We start from the raw sequence: 23,207 nt of genomic DNA, 5'->3' as shown, positions 1-23,207 counted from the left end.
GAAGGTGTAAATCTTACGCTGAAAGCATCATTTAAGAAGAGATTGTTCTAAATTTCACTCCTATGGGGGTGAAACATGGGTTGAAAGTCTTTTTTTTTAAATATGTCCCTATGTCCCTACTGAAGCTATAACTACAAAACTACGAAAATTGACATTTGGTGTCTCAGTCAGTTACAAAAAAGAAACAGGTTTTTAGCATTTTCCGAAATTCTTCCATTGGGGGATAAAATAATTAGTGAAGGTTTTTTGAAAATAAATCATTATTAAAGAACTACTGAAGCATTTTTATAGCTACATCTATGAAAATAGGTATTTGACATCTCGGTTGGATGTAAATAAAATGTGTTTCGTTGCTTTTGGAAATTTAACTCACTAATAGAGTGAAATAGGGGATGTAATGTTTTATGAAATATTTCACTATGAAAGCATTTTTAGAATTAAATGGATGAAGATTTGAATTTGGCTCCTCGGCTCTAAATAGAAGAATACGTGTTTAATTGTTGTTGAAAACCCAACCCCTAAAGGGTGTGAGATGTTTCAGAAAATGGTTCATTATGAAAGGATTGCTAAATATATCTGACAACTCGTATTCGGCTAATATGTTACAATTTTTAAAAACTACGTGTTTTTCTGGTTTTGGAACTTCGAGCATAAGGGGATGAAAATTTTAATGAAATATTTATTGCGTTATATTAAAATATTTTAAATCTGCATCTATGAAAACCGGTATTTCACTTCTCAATTAGATATAAAGAAATATGCGTTAGGGAATGAAAGACTGTACGGAGATATCACCACAAGAATACAAACGGCTTGATTAACAAAAACCTTGGACTCCAGCTGTCAGCATTGCTTTTTGATCATTCAGTAAAAGACCATGCTTCAACGGCGCTAAGTTTAGAAAGTTTAGAAAGTGTTGCAGTTTATAAAAGACATAAAAAAACGATTAAAGAAAAAAATTCTTTGCAGACCATGAACGGTCTACGCAAGTAAAGAAGCGGATGATAAGCTAGCTCTTTATGCAAATGAGTTGGTCAGTTTAAGTTCCGAGACATGTCATGCAGCAGGAACGGAATCCTATAGTTGCTACGATTGGCTAAAGGAAAAGTTTTGCAGAATCACTCGAAATCACTTCTGCAAGTGGCTAAGAATCTCGTAATGAATAAAAATTCTGTACTGAGAATTCCAAGGTGGGAGATGCAAGATTCCTCCCCCCCCCCTCCCCCTCCTCACAATGCTATCCTTCTTTACCTACAGCAAAAAATAAATAAATTAATTAATAAATAAAACTAGAGAAATTTCTACTGTGAAACTATTTGCATACAAGAGAACGGCCCTTGAAATTTAACTCTTGAAAGTTTTAAGCCCTGCTCATTCCGGATATTGATTAGAAAGTGTTAATCCACATGTGAAACCTGAGTATATAATCCCTGTGACATTTGATCAACGGTGTTCCATAAGGACAGGTTCTCATTCAAAACGTTCGAAAATTCAATTTCTTTGTAGTTGCATTTTTTAAAGGTGTACTTGTCTAGACTCTTGGAACAGAAAGTTTTTTTTTTTTTAATCCGTGCTTTACAAAAGTTTCTACAGTCCATTGTTTGAAGCAGTGTCACGGCTGCCATGAGCCGCGCGGGGTACCCGCCATGTGTCCAACGCCTTGTCACGGTTCGCGCGGCTCCCCCTGTTGGAGGTTCGAGTCCTCCCTCGGGCATGGTTGTGTGTGTGTTGTCCTTAGCATAAGTTACTGTAAGTAGTGTGTAAACATAGGGACTGATGGTTCAAATGGCTCTGAGCACTTTGGGACTTAACATCTGAGGTCATCAGTTTCCTAGAACTTAGAACGACTTAAACCTAACTAAATTAAGGACATCACACACACCCATGCTCGAGGCAGGATTTGAACCTGCGACCGTAGCGGTCGCGTGGCTCCCGACTGAAGCGCCTACAACCGCTCGGCCACATCGGCCGGTCTATCATGTATTCTAGAAGAGTTGCAAGGTCGTCAGTGGCGCCTGTTCTTTCGAGAGCAGTTACTATCTTCATATCTATGGTTAAACGTTACCCAGCCATTGACCTTCGTCTGTGCGAATGCGCACAGGTTGCCGGAACTCTTACGGGAATCGTCACCTTAGTGTGAGCCAGTAATGAGTGGATGTACAAATACCTATTAAGTACATTATGTATGCGGATTGTGGACGGTTGGGGATGTGAGTCTCACGGGAAGCGTGCGAGGGATAAATTCCTGCAGTCGTGCTGTTCATGTGTGCCCTCGATGGCTCAGATGGATTGAGCGTCTGCCTTGTAAGCAGGAGATTCTGGGTTCGAGTCCCAGTAGGGGCACACTTTTCAGTTGTCCCCATCGAAGTATATCAACAACACCTGTCGGCAGCTGAGGGTTTCAATTAATTATCAGTTGTGAAGGTGATTCGATGAACCCTTTGCCAGGCACTTAAATGTGTTTTGCAGGGTATCCATATAGATGTAGATGATAACTCGTCCCGTGTCGCACGTGCTCAAAATGATTCATACTGCAGAATGCATGCAAACATACTCACCGAAAATACGGACGAATATCAAGTGCAGGCTGCCGAGTGCTGCATATCCAGCTTTGACAGATCGGCTTTTCCTGCCAAGAAGAACAGGAAGTTGCTGTCTAGGAACAATCAGAGGTAGAGGAAGGGTTGATAAATACTCCTTGACTTGCAGACTAAACGTAAATAACGAAAATACATTTTTGGTAAAAATTGGTCAAAACATAATCGGTTGCCCTCCGTATTGGATTAGCTGTTTTGAATATTGAAAATCTGACTTCAGATTCGTTTTCAGCGACATTAGAAATATATATGTAACACTCAGTTCATGCAAATCGAAGTAATAATATAACTAAATGTTTTCCCTAAACTTTGAACACATTTTTTTCGGGTAACTATTTTCTCAGAACGGCATGCAGCATAAATTAAAAGTGGTTCGTTCTCTTAACATCTACCTCTGACCCCTAAAAGTAAACACTTTTCTTAGGAACTTACAGCTATAATATGACATTTGTTAATATTAACTAATTTTTGTGTAGGCATAAGGAGTGAAACAAACCCTCAAAAATCGAACTCAAAGTTCGAATTAGCACTGTATCGTTAAATTTAAGGTTGTTTCATTACGGTTAGGTATACGCTCCCATAAATTTTATGTTTTATCGACTGATGTTATCCATTTTCAATTTCAGAGGAATAATGTAGTATCAACTGATGTTACCCATTTTTGAATTCAGGTAACATATGAGGTGCCACACTGCACGCGCTCTGCGTACTCCAGTCTCGCAGGCCCTTGATCAAATCATAATTATGGGCGCCATTTTTTATTGAAAATCTAAAATTAAGCTCATAGTATTATCACTCGTAATTCCCAAACAGATCTTTCGAATGTATTTTCATTGTCTCAAAAAGAATTTCAAATGTACCCTTTTTTGCTCATTTGTATGAGAACCTGGCCGTAACGCCGGAATATAGTCACGAGATTTTTTTTCAGAGACGCTGTACGTTCGCGAGAAGACTTTCGTTCTGCGCGTGTCGAAGGACATTCCTCAGATATTACTGTGTGTGTGCTACTCAGTCGTGCCATTTAAGTGTACATCTTTGCATAGTTTTCCTTTCACGATGTAAACAGTGTTCCGCTCAGTTGCTAACTGGCCAGTGAGTGGTTCCGAAGGTATCGGATGTGCGGTGCGTTCGGTCTGCTAGGACAACAGCAGACTAGCGTGGTGCGATGGCAGAAGCAGACACTGAGGGAGCTAGCTGCTGGGACGCCAGCGAACAATTTATGCCAAGTAAGACGAAGAGGACTATTCTAAAATTACGAGCCGTCTCAAAAGTGTTTACCATTGGTAAATCTTGCTGTTGAGTCTGACAAAACTGGCAGTTTTGCCTAGAGATACATTAGAGAGAGCTACAGGAAATCCCCCCCACCCCCCTCAATGAATTTTTGGTTGTGATGACAGGCCGATTGGTAGTGTAGCCCGAGATCTAAGTTAGGTTGGAAGGTGGTAATTTGATTGAGAATTGTTTACGCCAACGATTATGAATGCCGACTAAACGTTGTGCGAGCAGATTGCCCTGTAGCGTAGCCTAGCGTTTCCGTCCGCGCCACATTTAACACACTTTCTCTAACTGTGTACAAAAGTCTCACAACAGCCACGATAACTACGTTTCTGGTGGGGGGAGGGTAGAGTCCACTATGTAACTTTCACTGCAAATTTTAGTAACCGCATAAACTAACCGAAATAGAAGCGTAATTTTAACTATATTTCCTTTTGTGGGAAAATAATGGTTCTCCTCTTTCGGCAGCAACTGTAATATGTAGGCGACTTATTAGTTTTTTTTAACTCTGAATCATGATCTCAATAGACGCAGTGCTTTTTTTACGTTACTTGATTTGTGGTCTATAGTAAACAATGCAACGAATTGGTAAATTCTTTGAAGTTTGACGTGTGTTACATAGACGACGTCTGCAATGTTCGTAAGGTCAAGTTTGCATATATTCGGTGTCTGTTTTTTTGGCCATGTACTGTATAATTAAAGGGAGGAGGATTATGTTCAAGGAGCAGTGCATTAGCAGTCTATGGAGAAATTGAGAATTTGGATCTAAAGAACGGCATGCTCGGGCAGTTCGTGCTATTCTGTTGACCACTGTGTAATTCGGACACAGTGATCATTGCCTCTCCCTCGTAACCAGGGGACTCGGGTGCTAATCCTGGTCTGGCACAAATTTTCAACAGTGCCCATTGACTAAAGTCTGTGCCCATTGTCAGCTAATGTCATTGTTTCGGTGTTAAATTGTATTTTGTTCACGATACGTAGTTTGGCTTTTTCATGGATAACAGCTTTGAAAAGCGTACAGGTTATATTGATATTTGCTCGTCGTTAGTCCAAGGCAACTATAGCGATTTATAAACACAGTTGTAGTTCGTATTAAGCCTACATACGTAATTGTGTCCTGTGTTTCTTTACCAAGAACTACTTCGTAAGTAATTCCCCTGTAGTGGTATTTTGTTTTAGTATTTTGTTTAAATATTTATAGACTGCAGGCTTGGATGAAATATGAAACACATGTCCGAAGTTCCTGTTGGTAATGCAGATACTGTTTCATCCGTACTAGGGGCCAAAACATTTTATCTAATACAGAAGGACACAATTTGTCTCGAGATTTAGCAATTTTTCGTAATAGAGGCCTTGCTTCGATATATTTTTCTCTAATTCTTGTTTGGATTTAATCTTAAAACACACTAACTCTTCCACCACTTATTCGATATGTGGTTTTATCCATTTCGTAGCCTAGAGTTCCTAAACGGTCGATAATATTAATGATTTCCTTTCTCAATTATATTTTCTGTAAATCTCCTGTTTATGGTTATTGCTAACATGTTTCACGTTCTCACTTTTATTATTTTTATTTTTCTAGTTTTGTGCCTTGTAGCCAAATTTTCTTTGAATCTGGTTTTTAATTCTGAAATAGTAACAGTTGAAGGTCAAGAGAAGATTGCGGTCTATTTGAGGAGAGTGGCTTGGAGATTTTTTATAACAGACGTATACAGGTCATGGGGATCCTTACCTATATACATTTACTTCGAGTGTGATGTAGCCCATTCTCTTGTCATGATCTCGGCTGTATCGTAGCACATTGACTCGGTTAGGTTGGAGATTTCTGTTGAGAGTTGCCGAAGTCAACGAAAGTGATTACAAAGTAAAGACTGTGCTAACAGAACGATCTGTAGCGTAGTCCAACACGTTCTTTCTGTCCTTTTAAAGCCTCTTTTAATTAAAAATAACTAAAGCTGCAAGATACAATCACAAAAACTGTATTACGTAATAGAGTAATCCCAGACTATTGTTGTGTAAGTTGTGTGCGTACACTATTTTTTTTGTCAGTGAATATACATTTTTTTACTCATTTGCTGGGTTTCAATTTTCCCCGTTTTCTGGCAAAAAACCTTTTCCTGTGAAGGGCCCATTAGCTTGTCGGTTATATTTGTGACTTTCTCGACGGTCAGTAATTTCCTGATAGTCCATCCACCGGCGTCATTGTTAACATCGGATATAGATTTTAGTATTAGGAAGGCTAATATGAAGCTAATGCATAAGTAGGTCTAATAATTAATAAAAATAGGAATGCGGGTAAGCTACTACAAACAGCATAGTGAACGCATTGTTGTGGCCAAGATAGCCACGAATCCCACGCCTACCAAAGTCGTAAAAGTAGTCCACAGATGATGAAGAAATTGATGAAATGTGTGATGAGATAAAAGAAATCATTCGGATAGTGATGGGAGATGAAAATTTAATATTAATGGGTGACTGGAATTCGACAGTAGGAAATGGAAGAAAAGGAAACGTAGTAGGTGAATATGGAATGGGGGTAAAAAATGAAAGAGGAAGCCGCCTGGTAGGTTTTTGCCCAGAGCATAACTTAATCATAGCTAACACTTGGTTCAAAAATCATGAAAGAAGATTGTATACGTGGAAGAGACCTGGAGATACTGCAATATTTCATATATATTATATAATGGTAAGACAGAGATTTAGGAACCAGATTTTAAATTGTAAGACATTTCCAGGGGCAAATGTGGACTCTGATCACAATATATTGATTATGAACTGTAGATTAAACTGAAGAAACTGGAAAAAGGTGGGAATTTAAGGAGATTGGACCTGAAAGAACTGACAGAATCAGAAGTTGTAGAGTGTTTCAGGAAGATCATTAGGGAACGATCTACGGGAATGGGGGAAAGTAATACAGTGTGATGAGGGATCTGAGTGGTGTACTGTCAAGGGGGAGGGGGTTCCTCAGGGATCAGTGTTGGGGCCGCTCCAGTTCCTTATTTATATAAATGATATGCCCTCAAGTATTACGGGTAACTCTAAAATATTTCTGTTTGCTGATGACACTAGCTTGGTAGTAAAGGATGTTGGGTGCAACTTTGACTCCGTTTCAAGTAGTGCAGTACATGACCTCAGTCCATGGCTTGTAGAAAATAAACTAACGTTAAATCACAGTAAGCTTCAGTTTTTACATTTTCTAACACACAATTCAACAAAACCTGACGTTTTAATTTCACAGCATGGGCATATGATTGGTGAAACTGAACGGTTCACATTCCTAGGTGTTCAAATAAATAGTAAGATGTCGTGGAAAGCCCACGTTCAGGATCTTGTTCAAAGACTTAATACTGCCATTTTCACTATTGGAACGGTGCCGAAACTGAGTGATACTTCGACAAGTAAATTAGTCTACTTTGCTTATTTCCATTCACTTATGTCATATGGTATTATGTTTTTGGGTAACTCTTCCCATTCTAGAAGGATATTTTTGGCTCAGAAACTGGAGGTTCGGGCAAAAAGTGGTGTGAGTTCACGATCCTCTTGTCGACCTCTGTTCAGGGAGTCTGGGTATTTTGACCTTGGCCTCTCATTATGTATATTCCTTATTGTCGTTTCTTGTTACCAATATTAGTTTATTTTCAACAATAAGCAGCTTTCACTCGGTTAATACTCGGGAGAAATCAAACCTCCATTTGGATCGGACTTCCTTAACTCTTGTGCAAAAATGTGTGAGTATACTGCTGCATCCATTTTCAATAAGCTGCCACTCGAATTCAAAAATCTTAGCAGTAATCCACGCGCTTTCAAATCTAAACTGGAGTGTTTCCTCATGGGTCACTCCTTTTATTCTGTCGAGGAGTTAATTGAAAAATTAAGCTGATTCTCATTGTACTGCTGATAGCGTTTGCTTAAACTTATGGACTGATTTTCTCTCAGGTTCATGAACATGTATTTCTATCTGTTATTACTTTTTTGTTGTAAGTTCATGTGTCGCCCTAACCGCCGGCTGCTTCACGTCTGCTGTGCAGCGAGCTACCTTAATTTAAGTATTAACTCTATTTTTCTTACTTGTCACTTCTTCTTCCGTGTGTTTTTGCTTTTAGGAAGCTTTAATTGTCGAGTGCTAGTAATAGTGTTACATAGATTTCGTGTTTGTTTTGAATACAGTCAGAGAGAGTCCTTGTAGTCAGCCATAGTGCCAGTAGTGCTAGTGTTTGTTTTGAATACAGTCCAGAGACAGGTAGTGCTATTTTCATTGTTTTCCACAAGAAGTGGTTAGCAATCACAGTTTAGTCAGTAATCAATCGCCTTTAGTGAATTAGCAGTCTACTTAAAAGTTGATTAAGTCTCTTCGGTAAATTGATTCCTTAGGATGGATAGGATGTGTGACTGCTGTGTACGGACGCTGGCCACTCTTCGCGAACAGCTGAGCGTGTTGATGGCCGCGGTCAGCCGTCTTCAGGCTGCTGCCTCGGAGTGTAGCGGCAGTGGGGAGTCTGGTGCGTCGCATGGTGCACCCCAGGTATTAGATGCTTCACCCACTGTCCCTGCTGTCGAGAGATCTTCGCGGGTACCGGGCGCGGTTGGGCCACCCTCTCCCCAAGGGGAGTGGCGGGTTCAGTGGCGTTCGCGGCGCACGAGGCGGAGGGTCAATGTGGAGGCTGGCCGTGTGGCATCGCCCGCTCTGCCTGTGAATGGACATGTGGCTGCTCCTTCAGCAAGGTCCGAGCAGGCACACGGGGGGAGGGGTTTATTAGTTACTGGGAGCTCCAACGTTAGGCTAGTGATGGAGCCCCTTAGGGAAATGTTATAGTTCTGGGAGGAGGTTTTAATTTTGCTGGATATAGACTGGGAGACTCAAACGTTCATAACGGGTGGCAGGGACAAAGAATCCATTGAAATATTTTTAAGTGCTTTATCTGAAAACTACCTTGAGCAGTTAAACAGAGAACCGACTCGTGGCGATAATATATTAGACCTTCTGGTGACAAACAGACCCGAACTATTTGAATCAGTTAATGCAGAACAGGGAATCAGCGATCATAAAGCGGTTACTGCATCGACAATTTCAGCCGTAAATAGAAATATTAAAAAGGTAATAAGATTTTTCTGTTTAGCAAAAGTGACAAAAAGCAGATTACAGAGTACCTGACGGCTCAACACAAAAGTTTTGTCTCAAGTACAGATAGTGTTGAGGGTCAGTGGACAAAGTTCAAAACCATCGAACAATATGCGTTACATGAGTATGTGCCAAGGAAGATCGTAAGAAATGGAAAAGAGCCACCGTGGTACAACAACCGAGTTAGAAAACTGCTGCGGAAGCAAAGGGAACTTCACAGCAAACATAAACATAGCCAAAGCCTTGCAGACAAACAAAAATTACGCGAAGCGAAATGTAGTGTAAGGAGGGCTATGCGAGAGGCTTTCAATGAATTCGAAAGTAAAGTTCTATGTACTGACTTGGCAGAAAATCCTAAGAAATTTTGGTCCTATGTCAAAGCGGTAGGTGGATCAAAACAAAATGTCCAGACACTCTGTGACCAAAATGGTACTGAAACAGAGGATGACAGACTAAAGGCCGAAATATTAAATGTCTTCTTCCAAAGCTGTTTCACAGAGGAAGACTGCACTGTGCTTCCTTCTCTTGAAGTCGCACAGTTGACAAAATGGTAGATATCGAAATAGACGACAGAGGGATAGAGAAACAATTAAAATCGCTCAAAAGAGGAAAGGCCTCTGGTCCTGATGGGATACCAGTTTGATTTTACACAGAATACGCGAAGGAACTTGCCCCCTTCTTGCAGCGGTGTACCGTAGGTCTCTAGAAGAGCGAAGCGTTCCAAAGGATTGGAAAAGGGCACAGGTCATCCCCGTTTTCAAGAAGGGACGTCGAACGGATGTGCAGAACTATAGACCTATATCTCTAACGTCGATCAGTTGTAGAATTTTGGAACACGTATTATGTTCGAGTATAATGCCTTTTCTGGAGACTAGAAATCTACTCTGTAGGAATCAGCATGGGTTTCGAAAAAGACGGCCGTGTGAAACCCAGCTCGCGCTATTCGTCCACGAGACTCAGAGGGCCTTAGACACGGGTTCACAAGTAGATGCCGTGTTTCTTGACTTCCGCAAGGCGTTTGACACAGTTCCCCACAGTCGTTTAATGAACAAAGTAAGAGCATACGGACTATCAGATCAGTTGTGTGCTTGGATCGAGGAATTCCTAGATAACAGAACGCAGCATGTCATTCTCAATGGAGAGAAGTCTTCCGAAGTAAGAGTGATTTCAGGTGTGCCGCAGGGCAGTGTCATAGGACCGTTGCTATTCACAATATTCATAAATGACCTGGTGGATGACATCGGAAAGTCTCTGAGGCTTTTTGCAGATGATGCTGTGGTGTATCGAGAGGTTGCAACAATGGAAAATTGTACTGATATGCAGGAGGATCTGCAGCGAACTGACGCATGGTGCACGGAATGGCAATTGAATCTCAATGTAGACAAGTGTAATGTGATGCGAATGTATAGAAAGATAGGTCCCTTATCATTTAGCTACAAAATAGCAGGTCAGCAACTGGAAGCAGTTAATTCCATAAATTATCTGGGAGTACGCATTAGGAGTGATTTAAAATGGAATGTTCAAATAAAGTTGATCGTCGGTAAAGCAGATGCCAGACTGAGATTCATTGGAAGAATCCTAAGGAAATGCAATCCGACAACAAAGGAAGTAGGTTACAGTACGCTTGTTCGCCCACTGCTTGAATACTGCTCAGCAGTGTGGGATCCACACCAGATAGGTTTGATAGAAGAGATAGAGAAGATCCAACGGAGAGCAGCGCGCTTCGTTGCAGGATCATTTAGTAATCGCGAAAGCGTTACGGAGATGATAGATAACCTACAGTGGAAGACTCTGCAGGAGAGACGCTCCGTAGCTTTGCATGGGCTTTTGTTGAAGTTTCGAGAACATACCTTCACCGAAGAGTCAAACAGTGTATTGCTCCCTCCTACTTATATTTCGCGAAGAGACCACGAGGATAAAATCAGAGAGATTACAGCCCACACAGAAGCATACCGAGAATCATTCTTTCCACGTACAATACGAGACTGGAATAGAAGGGAGAACGGATAGAGGTACTCAGGGTACCCTCCGCCACACACCGTTAGGCGGCTTGCGGAGTACGGATGTAGATGTAGATACTGACACGTTCCATGACCTTGAAGATTTGCTCCTCAATATGGGCCTACGGAACTTGACATGCGCAGAGAAAGAGGGTAACAGAAGATATATTGAATTTAATTTATGAAAGGAGAAAATACAAAAATGCAGTAAATTAAGCCGGCAAAAAGAAATACTAATGTCTCAAAATGAGATCGACAGGAAGTGCAAAATGGCTAAGCAGGGATATCTAGAGGACAAACGTAAGGATGTAGAGGCGCATATCACTAGGGGTAAGATAGATACTGCCTACAGGAAAATTAAAGAGACCTTTAGAGAAACGAGATTCACTTGTATGCATATCAAGAGCTCAGATGGAAACCCTGTTATCAGCAAAGAAGGGAATGCAGAAAGGTGGAAGGTGTATATAGAGGATCTATACAAGGGCAGTGTACTTCAGGACAATATAATGGAAATGGAAGAGGATGTAGATGAAGATGAAATGGGAGATGACATACTGCGTGAAGAGTTTGACAGAGCACTGAAAGACCTTAATCGAAACAAGATCCCGGGAGTAGGCAACATTCCATTAGAACTACTGACAGCCTTGGGAGACCCAACTCTGACAGAACGTTACCGTCTGATGAGCAAGATGCATGAGACAGCCGAAATACCGTCAGACTTCAAGAAGAATGAAATAATTCCAATTTCAAAGAAAGCAGGTGTTGACAGATGTGAAAATTAGCGAACTATCAGTTTAATAAGTCACAGCTGCAAAATACTAACGCAAATTCTTTACAGACGAATGGAAAAAATGGTAGAAGCCGACCTCAGGGAAGACCAGTTAGGATTCCGTAGAAATACTGGATCATGTGAGGCAATACTGTCCCTACGACTTACCTTATTAAGTAGATTAAGGAAAGGCAAACCTACGTTTCTAACATTTGTAGACTTAGAGAAATCTTTTGACAATGTTGACTGGAATACTCTCTTTCAAATTCTGAAGGTGGCAGGGGTAAAATACAGGGAGCGAATTCAATTTACAATTTGTACAGAAAGCAGGTGGCAGTTATAAGAGTCAAGGGATATGAAATTGAAGCAGTGGTTGGGAAGGGAATGAGACAGGGTTGTAGACTATCCCCAATGTTATTCAATCTGTTTATTGAGCAAGCAGTAAAGGAAACAAAAGAAAAATTCTGAGTAGAAATTAAAATCCATGGATAAGAAACTAAAACCTTGAGGTATGCCGATGACTTTGTAATTCAGAGACAGCAAAGAACCTAGAAGAGTAGCTGAACAGAATGAAGTGTCCTGAAGGGATGATATAAGATCAGCATCAATAAAAGCAAAACGAGGATAATGGAATGTAGTCGAATTAAGGTGGGTAATGCTGAGGGAATTAGATTAGGAAATGAGACATTTACAGTAGTAAAGGAGTTTTGCTATTTAGGGAGCAAAATAACTGATGACGGTCGAAGTAGAGAGGATATAAAATGTAGACTGTCAATGGTAAGAAAAGTGTTTCTAAAGAAGAAAAATTTGCTAACATCGAGTATAGCTTTAGGTATCAGGAAGTCTTTTCTCCGAGTATTTGTATGCAGTGTAGCCACGTATGGAGGTGAATAATGGACAATAAATAGGTTGAACATGAAGAGAATAGAAGCTTTCGAAATGTGGTGCTACAGAAGAATGCTGAAGATTAGATGGGTAGATCACATAACTAATGTGGAGGTATTGAATAGGATACGGGAGAAGAGAACTTTGTGGCACAACTTGACTAGAAGATGGGGTCGGATGGTAGGACACGTTCTGAGGCATTAAGGGATCACGAATTTAATATTGGAGGGCAGCGTGGAGGGTAAAAATCGAGGAGGGAGTCCAGGAGATGAATACACTAAGCAGATTCACAAGGATGTAGGTTGCAGTGGGTACTGGGAGATGAAGCTTCCAGACGATACAGTAGCATGGAGAGCTGCATCAAACCAGTCTGTGGACTGAAGACAACAACAACAACAACAAGGTATTTGTGTGTAACCTTCAACATAAGCGGGGCAGACAAGAGGGTTAGATTATATGTACTTTCCATTGAAATTGATCCATAATGGGGAGATACTCAATGGGAAAATAATATGCTGATTTACTATCCACAGACCGCAAATGGACTGATCATGAACGAGGAATGAAAATTTAGTCACACTTCTGATTGTACACGTATTATTTGACCCCCCCCCCCCTCCTCTCTCTCTCTCTCTCTCTCTCTCTCTCTCTCTCTCTCTCTCTCTCTAAAACACACACACACACACACACACACACACACACACACACACACACACACACACACACACACTCACTCACTCAATCGCGCGCGCGCGCTTGTTCTACTAAGTAATTCAATTCATTAATGGTGTCGGAAGAGATGGTTAGCAAGAAATCCTTTAGGCTCCTCGTAAACTGAAATCTGTCAGTAGTAAAGCTTTTTGTGGCTGCCGGCAAGTTATTGAAAACATCGTTCTCCTTAATGATGGAGACTTTCTTGCACCAAAGTAATTAACTTACCAATTTTTGTGGAGATTATTCACTTCTAGTTATGACTTCATGAAATGAGCTGTTGATTTGAAAATATTCATTTGTTTTTAAACACAATATTCACGGTGAGAACGTATCTTCCATCTCCACCATGTTAACTGATCTATTTATATGATCCTTATTCTAAGTTGTGTTATATTAACGGTAAAACACAAAACATTACTTACATGCATTTCCACTGTTTTCCAACAAGCTGACAATTTTTCATGAATAATATATTAATACTGAAATTTTTAGAAAAATTTTGAAAGAGAGGTTTTGCAGGCAAATTTCAAAAATAAAAAGACCATAGTGTTCATTATAATACAACTTCTCCATGGTTTTTAATTCCTACTCCGAAGTTTTCTTTTGTTTTCTTTACTGCTTGCTCAGCAAACAGATTGAATAACATCGGAGATAGGCTACAACCCTGTCTCACTCCCTTCCCAACCACTGCTTCCCTTTCATATCCCTCGACTCTTCATGCCCTCGAGTAAGAAAACTGACCGTTAGAATTCCATGGTTCTGGGATAAATGGTTTGAGAGGAAAGGTACATTTAGTTAGAAAAGTTACGGAAAATTTAAAGTTGCATTGCACTTAACGTCGTACATGCACTCATTTAAATTCATAGTTTCTTTCACTTTCCAATAGTATGCATGCTGTACAAAAACATAACATTTGTTTCATGATATTTACTTTTTTATTTCTTGCAAGTCTTCTAGAACTTCTCTCGAAAACTTTGTGGGTAGATCTTGGCATTTGTTTTGTTCAGAAACGTTATTACTGTAGCAAAAAACTGACTACGAGACAAGAAAAAATGTATTCAATAGGTGAAAGCTCAAAAACTACGGGTAAAATGTCCCTAGGCTTATCATCTCAAAGAAGAGATGGCACAGAGAAAGAAGTGGGCATGTCTTACATAGCAAGCTGCCATTTAAACCGACATTTTAGTACCTTCAAATAAGGATTTGGAATAAAATACTTTCATATTCGCACTAAGTGTAAATCAAACTGGTACAGTCACCAATAAACAAAATTATTTTCATTGTTTTCGGGGTTCCTTTTGCCTTTCGGAATAAATATATTGCGAATCAGCAGTTAACATGCCTGGTTCCCCAAACAGGAGACGACTAGAAACTTCCGAAATGTGGTGGTGTAGAAGAATGCTAAAAAAGTTTTGATCGAATAGCTGATGGGGAGATACGAAATCAGATTAGGGAGTAGAGAAATTAATGGCACAAATTGACAAAAAGAAGCGATCGTGGGTAAATGTCATATTTCGATTCCACCCATCCGCTGTGACCCACGACGTTCTGCATTACTTTCATTAGTTGCATTTCGAAGGATACCAGTGGCCTTATTAAATGTTAACTGTGATTGCCTTCGTTTCTAGATCAATTTATAATGTTCGTTAACTATGATTTTTTTCGGAATATATCGTGATGAACTCTGGGTGGAACCACAGAACACAGCTTAAATTGTCGTTGAAGAAACGAGTAGTGATTGTATTTTTATCTTTCTTATCCGACACGTTGCGGTATCCAAGGTATAATGGGGTACACAGTTGAAAACTTTGATTAAATGTACAAAATTGATAAATAAGAGAGTTACAAATCTTTATATGAACACATTATGATGTATTAATCACAAAAATACAAGAACATTGCCATAAAATAAAACAACAATATTTTCTCACTCAAAAACAGAAATTTATATCATTTGCACGCGGCAGAATGGGGTGGTAAATACAAGTGATTACAAAAACGTATAAAATTATCGGAAATGCAGAAAATATTGGCTTGCTCGGTATTTTTTTTAGTTTAAAGTGAGTATTAATGTCAAACTACAGTTTTCATGTATCGTATCCTTTTCTTGAGGCTGTTTACAAAATTCACACACGGGGAGACACTCATCATCTTCGCTATCTATTCCTGCACAAGAATCGTGTGTCCATTTTTTGCACGTGGAACAAGCGACCCAATCTCCAACTGATTTTGAATATAACCCACCACAATATACACACTGACAGTCAGAACTTACCTCATAATCACTCTCGTTAGTATAGTATTCTTACTCCTTTCTTCCATTTATCTTCAGGCTCTTTCTCTCGTTTTTGAGTTCTTAATTTTATTCTCTTTCGCAAAAAGTTTTCTGTTTGCTCTTTCTTCTTTGTCAAAGTTCTTTTTTCTATTTCTCCCATTAATGACTTTTAACTCTTTTTTGTACGGCGAATCAGTTAAAACAACGTTGTTCCCCCTTTTCAGTCTCGCTCTTTTCTTGCTTTCGTTAACTTTTGACAAGAAAATCAGAATCTCAGGTGAAATATGAAATGAGGAGGTTGTGTTGTCAAGATTAGAACAATTAGCCCCAATAACTTTGTTATTCTTAGGCGGCAGTTCATTGTAACAATTCGCTGAAACCTCGTCCCCTTGATTATCCAGCCCGTTTGAGTCGTCTTTTTCAGCTGGTGTGCTAGTTGGAGGCAATTCCAATTGTTCAGATATAATAACCCCTTCATCTGACGGCCTATCACGTCCGCTGTCAGTTGTGTGTGCCGATAGGAAGTGTGCGTCTTGAATATGGATGGGTCCGTGGGCCATATTGCAGTAGCTTCGAAACCTTTAATAGCGGTTTTCATTGTTGCGCTTTAGACGAAAGCTGAACCAAAAAGCGTTGAAATTTGAAAGATAGTTACGACTTTCCCTGCGTGGCTTCGCAGCCATTTTCGAAGCTGATCACTATAACGAGGATTTATAAAACAAACATCAAGCGGCTGAAGTCTGTGAGAGCAATGTGGTGGTGAAGAAACGCCACTCTCCCTCGCGTAGTCCATAACGTCATTGTTCGTGGTATGAGCTGAGTGGCCATCTGATATAAGGAGAACTGGGACGTGCTTTGATGTCTTAGAAAATACCACTAATTGTGGAAACCATACAAAGAATGACTCTGTGGCCATCCATGCGGTGCTGTGGACCTCAGCGCAACCTCCTGCTGTCAGTCCTAACTCAAATTCTTTCTGCTTCTTCTTTAGTGGAAAAATAATCGTAGGAGGAATGTCAGCTTCGCTTGCTGACGTACTAATGAGGATGGTTGCAGTTTCGCCCCTTTCTGCAGACGTTAACGATCGCACTGGACGGTTCCCTTTGCAAGCTGCGATGTTCGATTGGTTTTTAGCATTAACCGAGACGCCTGTTTCATCACAATTAGTTATTTGAGAAGTCATTAGTTTGTGATTGTCAGTTACATTTGTTAGCAACGAAAAAAACCTATCGACAGCTACTTTATTAAAATCAATGATTCTTGTACCAGATAAAGCTTCGGGCTTGCGAACAAACCCGCATTTGCTTCTTCATTGTTTCGTGATGTAATAAAGATTTCGATTTGTTTTGCTCGAAATTTTCGAAAAGGTATCTGTAAAAACGTGCAAAAATTGAGATGGCAAAACTGTGCACCTGCCGAAATACGAGTGCGTATACTCATTTGAAAACATTTTCCTACACCGCTTCTGATACGCTAGAGGTTACCGCACAGTAAACAACAATTGTAGTTGACCGTTTGCCTGCATCGTATAAAGTACGGCCAATAAAATATTTTTGTAGGGGGGACACATCATCTCATCCTAAATGGAGAGTTCATCTATACGTGTAAAAGTAACCACTTGTGCCAGAGGGAAGTGTGTTGGGAGCCTTATTGTTCCTGTTGTATATTAACATTACAGATAATATAAGTAAGCTCACATATTTCGAAAATGATGCCGATATCGACATTGAGGTAACAAAGGTCGTGTGAAGCGATATGCACATACAGGGGATAGTAAAAATGTGACCACCTATACTTGCATCTACATGGATACTCTGCAAGTTACATTTAAGTGCATGGCAGATTGTTCATCGAACCACCTTCACAAGTCTCTATTATTCCAATCTCGCATAGCACCCGGAAAGAATGATCACCTGTGTCTTTCCATACGAGCTCTGACTTCCCTTATTTTATCGTTGTGGTCATTTCTACCTACGTAGGTCGGTGTCAACAAAATATTTTCGCATTCGGAGGAAAAAGTTGGTGATTGGAATTTCGTGAGAAGATACTGTCGCAACGAAAAACGCTTTTCTTTTAATGATGTCCAGCCCAAATCCAGTATCATTTGTGTGACACACTCTCTCATATTTCGCGATAATAGAAAACGTGCTGCCTTTCTTTGGACTTTTTCGATCTACTCCGCAAGTCCTATCTTGTAAGGATCCCACATCTTCCAGCAGTATTCTAAAAGAGGACGGAGAAGCGTAGTGTAGGCAGTCTCCTTTGTAGGTCTGTTACGTTTTATAAGTGTCGTGCCAATAAAACGCAGTCTTTGGTTAGCCTTAACCGCAACATTTTCTATGTGTTCTTTCCAATTTAAGTTGTTCGTTATTGTATAATAATAATGGCGTGTGACGAGGGCCTCCCATCGGGTAGCCCGTTCGCCTGGTGCAAGTCTTTCGATTTGACGCCACTTCGGCGACTTGCGCGTCGATGGGGATGAAATGATGATTAGTACAACACAACACCCAGTCCCTGAGCGGAGAAAATCTCCGACCCAGCTGGGAATCTAACCCGGTCTTTTAGGATTGACAGTCTGTCGTGCTGACCACTCAGCTACCGCGGGCGGACGTTAGTTATTGTAACACCTAGTTATTTAGTTGACTTTACGGCTTTTAGATTAGACTGCAACTTCTCTGATAGTGATTCGTCCATTCTGCTTCACCAGCAATATTGCGGGATCAGTAACGACCTGATTTGCGGATATTGCGGGCGTACCTTAACTGGCTTCTGTCTTCATTGATTAGCGGCTACCTTTGAAATGGTTGTACCACTCCTTTAGCCCTGCAGTACCCATTACTTTGTCCACAAACACACGATGGTTTCAACTTGAGAATTGCCAAGCTTGGAGCCAATTGTGATGTACAGACGTCATTTTGCTCAGAATACTAAATCCAACGTGTACCACTTGCAAGCGTTCCAAAGCAGTGGAGAAAATCAGGTATGTGTGCTAAATATGCCTGAAAACATGAGCGCATGCGCGCCCTGATACCATTGTTGATTTCAACAATTAAAAAAGGTCGGATATTTTTTGAACAGCTCATGTATATAAGCCATCGCCAGTGATGTCGAAAGAGCAAGATACCCCTAACTACGGCAGTTGTATAGGTAGTTCGAATGGAGCGGTCTATTGTCTGACGTATCTCCATAACAGCTCCGAACCGAATACCCTAAAGTTCGACAAATGGTTCAAATGACTCTGAGCACTATTGGTCTTAACATCTATCGTCATCAGTCCCCTAGAACTTAGAACTACTTAAACCTAACTAACCTAAGGACATCACACAACACCCAGCCATCACGAGGCAGACAAAATCCCTGACCCCGCCGTGAATCGAACCCCGGAACCCAGACGCGGAAAGCGTGAACGCTACCTTCACGTCAGGAATCAAGCTGAGCTCAGAAGGGCGCAAGTCCGGGGTTGTCTCTGGCTGATACTGATCTTCGGCCTGACGTGGCTGCTTGTCCTGTTCCAGGGGTTGCCCCTCAGTCTGCAAGATCCGAGCAGTCGCAGAGGGTGGTCTTACTGGTAGTTGGGAGCTCCAACGTCAGGCGCGTAATGGGGCCCCTTAAGGATATGGCAGCAAGAGAGGCGAAGAAAACCAATGTGCAATCCGTGTGCATACCGGGGTGGGTCATTCCAGATGTGGAAAGGGTCCTTCCGGATGCCATGAAGGGTACAGGTTGCACCCATTTGCAGGTGGTCGCTCATGTCGGCACCAATGATGTGTGTCGCTATGGATCGGAGGAAACCCTCCCTGGCTATCTGATTTGGTGAAGACTGCCAGTCTCGCTAGCCGGATGAAAGCAGAGCTCACCATCTGCAGCATCGTCGATAGGACTGACTGCTGACCTTTGGTAAAGAGCTGAGTAAAGGGTCTGAATCAGAGGCTGAGATTGTTCTGCGACCGTGTGGGCTGCAGATTCCTCGACTTGAGCCATAGGGTGGTGGGGTTTCGGGTTCCGCTGGATAGGTCAGGAGTCAACTACACGCAACAAGCGGCTACACGGGTAGCAGGGGTTGTGTGGCGTGGGCTGGGCGGTTTTTTAGGTTAGATGGCATTGGGCAAGTACAAAAAGGGCGGCAGCCTCAACGAGTTCGGGGCAAAGCAGGACATGAGGGGACCAAGCAGCAATCGGTATTGTAATGGTAAACTGTCGAAGCTGCGTTGGTAAAGTACCGGAACTTCAAGCGCTGATAGAAAGTACCGAAGCTGAAATCGTTATAGGTACAGAAAGCTGGCTGAAACCAGAGAGAAATTCTGCCGAAATTTTTACAAAGGTACAGACAGGTAGAAAGGATAGATTGCATGCAACCGGTGGTGGAGAGTTAGTCGCTGTTAGTAGAAGTTTATCCTGTAGTGAATTAGAAGTGGATAGTTCCTGTGAATTATTATGGGTGGAGGTTACACGCAACAGCCGAGCTAGGTTAATAATTGGCTCCTTTTACCGACCTCCCGATCCAGCAGCATTAGTGGCAGAACAACTGAGAGAAAATTTGGAATACATTTCACATCAATTTTCTCAGCAAGTTATAGTCTTAGGTAGAGATTTCAATTTACCAGATATAGACTGGGACACTCAGATGTTTAGGATGGGTCGTAGGGACAGAGCATCGAGTGACATTATACTGAGTGCGCTATCCGAAAATTACCTCGAGCAATTAAACAGAGAACTGACTCGTGGAGATAACATCTTGGACCTACTGATAACAAACAGACCCGAACTTTTCGACTCTGTATGTGCAGAACAGGGAATCAGTGATCATAAGGCTGTTGCAACATCCCTGAATATGGAAGTTAATAGGAATATAAAAGGAGGGAGGAAGGTTTACGTGTTTAGCAAGAGTAATAGAAGGCAGATTTCAGTCTACCTAACAGATCAAAACGAAAATTTCTGTTCTGACACTGACAATGTTGCGTATTTATGGAAAAAGTTCAAGGCAATCGTAAAATGCGTTTTAGACAGGTACGTGTAGAGTAAAACTGTGAGGGACGGGATAAACCCACCGTGGTTCAACAACAAAGTTAGGAAACTACTGCGAAAGCAAAGACAGCTTCACTCCAAGTATAAACGCAGCCAAAACCTCTCAGACAAACAGAAGCTAAACGATGTCAAAGTTAGCGTAAGGAGGGCTATGCGTGAAGCGTTCAGTGAATTCGAAAGTAAAATTCTATGTACCGACTTGACAGAATATCCTAGAAAGTTCTGGTCTCACGTTAAATCAGTAAGTGGTTGGAAACAGCACGTCCAGACACTCCGGGGTGATGATGGCATTGAAACAGAGGATGACAGGCGTAAAGCTGAAATACTAAACACCTTTTTCCAAAGATGTTTCATAGAGGAAGACCGCACTGCAGTTCCTTCTCTAAATCCTAGTACAAACGAGAAAATGGCTGACATCGAAATAAGTGTCCAAGGAGTAGAAAAGCAACTGGAATCACTCAACAGAGGAAAGTCCACTGGACCTGACGGGGTACCAATTCGATTCTACACAGTACGAGAAAGAACTTGCCCTCCCTTCTAACAGCCGTGTACCGCCAGTCTCTAGGGGAACGGAAGGCTCCAAATGATTGGAAAAGAGCACAGGTAGTCCGAGTCTTCAAGAAGGGTCGTAGAGCAGATGCACAAAACTATAGACCTATATCTCTGACGTCGATCTGTTGTAGAATTTTAGAACATGTTTTTTGCTCGAGTATCATGTAGTTTTTGGAAACCCAGAATCTACTCTGTAGGAATCAACACGGATTCCGGAAACATCCATCGTGTGAGACCCAACTCACTTTATTTGTTCATGAGACCCAGAAAATATTAGATACAGGCTCCCAGGTAGATGCTATTTTTCTCGACTTCCGGAAGGCGTTAGATTCAGTTCCGCACTGTCGCCTGATAAGTAAAGTAAGAGCCCACGGAATATCAGACCAGCTCTGTGGCTGGATTGAAGAGTTTTAACAAACAGAACACAGCATGTTGTTATCACTGGAGAGACGTCTACAGACGTTAAAATAATCTCTGGCGTGCCACAGGGGAGTGTTATGGGACCATTACTTTTCACAATATATATAAATGAGGTAGTAGATAGTGTCGGAAGTTCCATGCGGTTTTTCGCGGATGATTCTGTAGCATACACAGAAGTTGCAGCATTAGAAAATTGTAGCGAAATGCCGGAAGATCTGCAGCGGATAGGCCCTTGGTGCAGGGAGTGGCAACTGACCCTTAACATAGACAAATGTAATGTATTGCGAATACATAGAAAGAAGGATCCTTTATTGTATGATTATATGATAGCGGATCAAACACTGGTATCAGTTACTTCTGTAAAATATCTCGGAGTATGCGTGCGGAACTTTTTGAAGTGGAATGATCATATAAAATTAACTGTTGGTAAGGCGCGTACCAGGTTGAGATCCATTGCGAGAGTCCTTAGAAACTGTAGTTCATCAACAAAGGAGGTGGCTTACAAAACACTCGTTGGACCTATACTTGAGTATTGCTCATCGGTGTGGGATCCGTACCAGATCGGGTTTGCGGAGGAGATAGAGAAGATTCAAAGAAGAGCGGCGCGTTTCGTCACAGGGTTATTTGGTAACCGTGATAGCGTTACGGAGATGTTTGACAAACTCAAGTGCCAGACTCTGCAAGAGAGCCGCTCTTCATCGCGGTGTAGCTTGCTCGCCAGATTTCGAGAGGGTGCGTTTCTGGATGAGGTATCGAATATATTGCTTCCCCCTACTTATACCTCCCGAGGAGATTACGAATGTAAAATTAGAGAGATTAGAGAGCACAGGGGCTTTCAGACAGTCTTTCCTCCCGCGAACCATACGCGACTGGAACAGGAAAGGGAGGTAATGACAGTGGCACGTAAAGTGCCCTCCGCCACACACCGTTGGGTGGCTTGCGGAGTATAAATGTAGATGTAGATGAGTGTGGTGCGTGATGCGGCGCTCCCCATCCCTATATACCGATCAAATCAGTCACGACTTGAACCGAGCGTGCCCGAACATTGTCCTACAAAATGATGGCCGCCTCCTGCAGAAACCGACGCTGCTTCTTTCTCTCAGTTGCTTTCCAACTTTGTAACACAGTCTGTTTCGTTTTAGAGTCCAAACCGCTTAACAGATATTGTTCAAATTTGTCATGGAGACAGTTTGAACCCTTAGAAAGAACATAGCCCACTTTAAAAAGCAAGAATTTTTTTTTTTGCATCAGTGAACGTAAACTACATTAAAACTTACTTATTTTGGTTGTATAACTTAAGAATTCTATAATGTATAAGTACTTCAGTAGTCGCCGCGCGGGATAGTCTCTCAAACGAAATTGCTCCCACGTCCGAGGCCTTTCAATATCACGTCTTCCATTCCGCTTGTAGTTCAGAATATTTTGGGGAAGTCTGGGACGTAGCATTCTCACCAGTCTTCACGATATTTTTGAATTTTTTAGTTTCTGTTGAAAATACTTAATTTTTCTCTAGTATCTTCATTCCTAATCATTTCTTGTTGTGCAGCTCTTCGAATTTCTTAGGAACCTCATCTCT

General features: G+C 41.3%; 1 non-coding gene across 1 annotated transcript; it reads left to right on the top strand.

Annotated features, from left to right (window-relative positions):
- Window positions 1-2,268: 2,268 nt before the first annotated feature.
- Window positions 2,269-2,343, top strand: Trnat-ugu (transfer RNA threonine (anticodon UGU)). The gene has a single exon. It is a non-coding gene; the product is annotated as a tRNA-Thr (tRNA).
- The last annotated feature ends 20,864 nt before the right edge of the window (window positions 2,344-23,207 follow it).

Source organism: Schistocerca gregaria, unplaced genomic scaffold, assembly GCF_023897955.1.
Source record: "Schistocerca gregaria isolate iqSchGreg1 unplaced genomic scaffold, iqSchGreg1.2 ptg000305l, whole genome shotgun sequence".
In the NCBI taxonomy this organism is placed as follows: Eukaryota; Metazoa; Arthropoda; class Insecta; order Orthoptera; family Acrididae; genus Schistocerca; species Schistocerca gregaria.
The sequence above is the reverse complement of the archived record's forward strand: the minus strand, read 5'-3'. Positions and strand labels throughout refer to the sequence as shown.